The sequence below is a fragment of the Hordeum vulgare genome, chromosome 7H (genome assembly GCF_904849725.1).
Source record: "Hordeum vulgare subsp. vulgare chromosome 7H, MorexV3_pseudomolecules_assembly, whole genome shotgun sequence".
Classification (NCBI taxonomy): domain Eukaryota; kingdom Viridiplantae; phylum Streptophyta; class Magnoliopsida; order Poales; family Poaceae; genus Hordeum; species Hordeum vulgare.
Window position 1 is genome coordinate 368,204,309 of NC_058524.1, and position 5,990 is coordinate 368,210,298.

The following is a 5,990-nucleotide window of genomic DNA, read 5'->3' on the forward strand; positions in this document are numbered from 1 at the left end:
TTAATGCCAAATAACGTCACGTTATATTGCCCCTTATGATAGCAACCTTTATTATCTAGTTCGTCGCTTTTATTACTTTTCCATCACAAGTTTGTACAACGCTTATTTTCCATTACAGTAAAAGATCAAACATATTTAGGAGCAATTTTTATTGCTTTATGCACCGATGACAACTTACTTGAATGATATTATTCAATCCCTAGGTAGGTATGGTGGACACTCATGGCAAGAAACTGGGTTTAAGGGTTTTTGGATGCACAAGTAGTATCTCTACTTAGTTCGAGTTTTTGGCTACCATAAGGTTCTAAACAAGCACCACATGTTGGAGGATCCATAAAAATATAACTTCTATGAAAATATACACAACCATAACTCATTACTTTTTCTTCCTTGTCCAACTTCAACTACTTGCTCAAGTTTAAAAATAATTAATGGATATTCACAATCATAGAAGATGTCCAAGATAATATATTTGTATGTGAAAGTTCTCTTCCTTAAACTAATAATTCATGAATTGCTTGTATGACCAATATTGTGATTATCAAGCTTTAAAAGATTTCACTTTCTAAACCCAAAGTGAAGCTACTACTAGGCATGATATGAACATATAATTTGAACTTCATGTTATTGAATTCATTCAACAATTTACTCGTAGGATATAAGAGAAGCTCAAGAGTAAATATCAAGCTACTCTCAAAAAGATATAAGTGAAGATAATTTAGTAGTCGAACAATTAAGTAGATATGTGAGGACTCTCTCTCAATAAAGATTTTTTGATCTGATAATTTTATTCAAACAGTAAAAGAAAAATAACACTCCAAGAATAGCACATATCATGTGGACAAACAGTAATTTAGACTCAACATAGGCTAACCGATATTTGTTGATGAAGACAGGTGGGATGCGTAGCATCCCCAAGCTTAGATTGTTGAGTCTTCTTGAAATATTTACTTGGGATGCCTTAGGCATCTCCAAGCTTGATCTTTTGTGTCTCGTTCAATCCTTTCATATCACGGTTTCACTTATTCTAAAAAACTTCATCCACACAAAACATGAAAAGAACTCCTGAGATAGGTTAGTACACATAGGAATCATAAACACTTCATGTACTGCCAACACAATTTCCTAATAATTTTAAAACATTAGGTATTGTATACTATCATTTCCACAATTTTTATCTACCAATATAAGCCATGGAAACTATAGGAGAAGTGGATAACAAAACTATGACAACAATCTGTCCAAACAAACTATACCAATTTATATAAAAAGTGCACTTTTGTAACTCAAACAATTTTGAAAATTTAGGTAGTGATAAAGAATTAAAATGGCAACATTGTGTAAATTTTCTAAAAAACTTTCCAAATTCCAGTAAAATATAAAAATTCAAAGACTACAGCGAAAGTTTTTGTTTTTATACAACACATATCAAACATGTAACTCAAGCATCCTAAGAGTAAATCCTTGGAAGTTTTTATTGGAAAACAAGATTATAAAAAACATATAACAGCGAATAGCAAAATAAAATGATGCTCCAAGGAAAAAACATATCATGTAATGAATAAATATATAGCTACAAGTAAGATATACCGATAATGTTAGAGATGAAAGAGGGGATGCCTTCCAGGGCATCCCCAACTTTAGACACTTGAGTCTTCCTTGGACATCACCTTGGGGGTGCCTTGGGCATCCTCAATCTTAGATTCTTGCTGCTCCTTATTCTCCTCATATTGGTATCTCACGCAAAACTTGAAAACTTCAATCACATAAAACTTAACAGAACTTCGTGAGATGGGTTTGTATGATAAATATAAACCATTCTCTTAGGTACTACCAAGACAAGATTCATAATTTTTATAACATAATACCTATTGTATTCTGTAATTCCCATAATTTATATCACTCAATATAGGTTATGGAAACACTAAAACAAGCAAACTATGCACGCAAAACAGAATCTATCAAAAATAGAACAGTCTGTGAAGATCTGCATTAAAACCATACTTCCCTGACTCTAAAAATTATGAAACATAAGGAAATTGTAGATAATTTGGATACAAAAACGGTGTTAAAATTTCATACTGATTTGACGTCCAGTAAAATCATAGAAATTCTACACTGGACGTAAAACATTTTTTTGCACAGATTCAAACAAGCAAGTATCCACACTATCCCAAAGGCTTTACTTGGCACTATATTGGAATAAAAGCTATAAAAAAATGATTAATACAGTAGCTTAATCATGTGAATACTCAAAAATAGAAAGTAAAAGTGTTGGGTTGTCTACCAACAAGCACTTTTGTTTAATGCCTTTTAGTTAGGCAAGATGATTTCAATGATGCTCGTATAGGAATAATAGTTGATACATGCAAGAGAGTATCATGAATCACATGGCAAGCACATTTAAGTCTAACCAATTCCTATGCACACGGCGTTTGTAAGCAAACAATTTATTGTAGCAATAATCAACTTGCATAGGAAGGCAAAACAAGCATAACTTCAAGAATATGAGCACATATGAAACTTGATATTATTGCAATTCCTACAAGCATATGTCCCTCCCTCATAAAATTTTTCAATAGCATCATGAAGGAATTCAACAATATAACTATCACATACAACATTATTTTCATGATGCACAAGCATATAATTTTTATTACTACCCACACAAGCAAAATTCTTATCATTCATAGTAGTGGGAGCAAACTCAACAAAATAACCATCATGAGATACTTGATTGATATAATCCATGTGAAAAATAAAATCATGATGACAAGTTTCATGGTAGTCCTTATTCTTTATAGCATACGTATCATAACCATAATCATCATAGATATCAATTTTGTTGTCATAGTCGATTGAAGCCTCTTCGAAAATTGTGGACTCATCACTAAATAAAGTCATGACCTCTCCAAATCCACTTTTATCATTATAAAAATTCATTACCCTACAAAATAGTGGGATCATTAGTACCTAGAGTTCACACTCTTCCAAACCCACTTTAGTCAATATAATCATCATAAAAAGGAGGCATACATTCATCATAATAAATTTGTTCATCAAAAACTTGGGGGGCTAAAAATATTATCTTCATCGAACATAGCATCCCCAAACATGTGGCTTTGCATATCATTAGCATCATTGATATTCAGAGAAATCATAAGAACAATATTTATATCATGCTCATCATTCGAGGAATTAACATTAAACATTTTCATAATTTCTTCCTCTAGAAATTGAGTAGAATTTTCATTTCCATCATTTTCACGAAAGACATGGTAAAGATGAACAATATGAGACCACCCCAATTCCATTTTTTGTAATTTTATTTTATAAAACCAAACTAGTGAAAAACAAGAAACTAAAAGTTTTGATTGCAAGATCTAAAGATATACCTATAAGCACTCACCTCCCCAGCAATGACGCTTGAAATGAGCTTCATTGACGGGATGTGAATGCCGCTTACCTAACCTCCCCCGCAACAGCGTGAGAAAAGAGCTTGATGTCTACTACGCAACTTTATTCTTGTAGACCATGTTGGGCCTCCAAGCTCAGAGTTTTGTTGGACAGTAGCAATTTTGCCTCAAGTGGATGACCTGAGGTTTATCAATCCATCGGAGGTGTAGGTTGAAGATGGTCTCTCTCAAACAACCTTAGAATTGAATAAAAGAAGTCTCTTGTGTCCCCAACACACTCGTTAGAATGTAAAATTGTATAGGTGCACTAGTTCAGTGAAGAGATGGTGATACAAGTGCAATATGGATGGTAGATATAGGTTTTTGTAATCCAAAAATAAAAAAAGAGTAAGGTAGCAAGTGATAAAAGTGAGCAAAAACGGTATTACAATGCTTGAAAACAAGGCCTACGGTACGTACTTTCGCTAGTGCATTCTCTCAACAATGCTAATATAATTGGATCACATAACCATCCCTCTACATGTAACGAAGAATCACTCCAAAGTTCTAATCTAGCGGAGAACATAACAAGAAATTGTTTGTAGGGTACGAAACCACCTTAAAGCTAACCTTTCTGATCAATCTGTCCAAGAGTACGTACTAAGATAATAAGATATCCTTTCCGATCGATCTATTCAAGAGTTCATACTAAAATAACACCATAGATATGCATCAACCAACTCTAATGTCACCTAGACACTCAAATGTCACCACAAGTATCCATGAGTTAAGTATACGATACGCATAAAACAATTTCATATTCATAATACTCAGTCCAACACAAAGAACTTCAAAGAGTGCCCCATGATTTCTACCAGAGAAAGTAGGACAAGAACATGCATCAACCCCTATGCATAGATTACCCCAATGTCACTTTGGGAATCCGCAAGTTTAGTGTCAAAATGCACATCAAGTGAATCAATATGATACCCCATTCTCATCATGAGTATCCATAGCAAAACATACATAAAGTGTTCTCAAATCCATAAAAATATTCAATCCAATAAGAAATCTCAATTGGAAAAATCAGCTCATCACAACAAGATAGAGAGGGGAAAACAACATATGATCCAACTATATTAACGAAGCCCGTGATACATCAAGATCGTGTCATCTCAAGAACACGAGAGAGAGAGATTAAACACATAGCTATTGGTACAAACCGTCAACCCCCAGGGTGGACTAATCCCTCCTTGTCATGACCTTCGCCTGGATGATGAAGATTACCACCAAAGATGATCTACCATCTCCGGCAGGGTACTGTTTTCTCTCCAAATTGGGTTTTAATTGAAACAGAAGCCTTGCAGTGCGGAACTTCTCGTCTTGGGTTAGTTCCGATGGTTTATATTTATAAGAATTTTTGGCGTAGGATTCACGCAAAGATGGGCCTCGAGGTGAGCACAATACACTAGGGCACCCAGGGCCCCATTTTGTGCAAAGTGGTGGGTGGTGCCCTCCTAGTGGCTCTTCTGCCCCCCTCCATGAAGCTTCGGGGGTCTCTTTTCTTCCAACAAAATCATCAAAAAGTTTCGGGGAATTCCGAGAACTTACATTTTCTACACAAAAACAACACAACAGTAGTTCTGCTAAGAACAATGTCAGTCTAGGTTAGTTCTAAATAAATCATATAAAGGGCATCAAAACCAGATAAAAGTACTATAAACATAGGTGAGTATGGCATGAATACTTCAGAAATTATCGATACGTTGGAGACGTATCAAATGATACTTATCATGTGCAATGAGGGAGATGCGTATGCTAACACACTTTTTGTACTTGGATCATATGAACTTATAATTGGACCTCTAGCAAGCATCCGCAACTACGAGAAATCATTAAAGTAAACCCAACCATAGCATTGAACATGAAGTCCTTTTTACTCCCATATGCGCACAACTCCCTTACTCGCGTGTAAGTTTCTGTCACTCTCGCCACCCACTATAAGAGAATTATGAACATTTTGCAAACCCTCGAGCGTGTATCCTTCACATGTGCACCACATGAAAGGCATCTTAGGACAACAACATGTCAACACACAACTCATACCGGTAACATCATATCACAATTAACCCATAGGACAAAACAGATCTACTCAAACATCATAGGATAGCCACATATCATTGGGAAATAGTATGTAGTATTGAGAACGATGTTTATGTAGAGATTTACTGCGGGTAAAGAGGTGCTACACCGTTGCATAGAGGGGAGAAAGTTGGTGTCAACGGTGGCAAGATTGTTGATGTAGATCGTTGTCATGCTCCTTTCCACGGCGGCACTCGAGCGCCATCGGGAGAGAGGTGGAGAGAGCCCCCTATATGGTAGGAGAGTTCTCGTTCTATTCCATGGTATCCATGGCGGCGGAGGGGCGGGAGCCCCTTGAAGATTGGATCTCCCTCTTTGTTCTCTTCTATTTCGTGCTCCTGTTTTCTAGCCCTTCACCATTTCTTAAATTCCCAAAGATCCGTAACTCCGATCGGGCTGAAATTTTTACACAATTGTTTTGAGTAAATTATATTTCTTGCGCCCGAAGAAGAT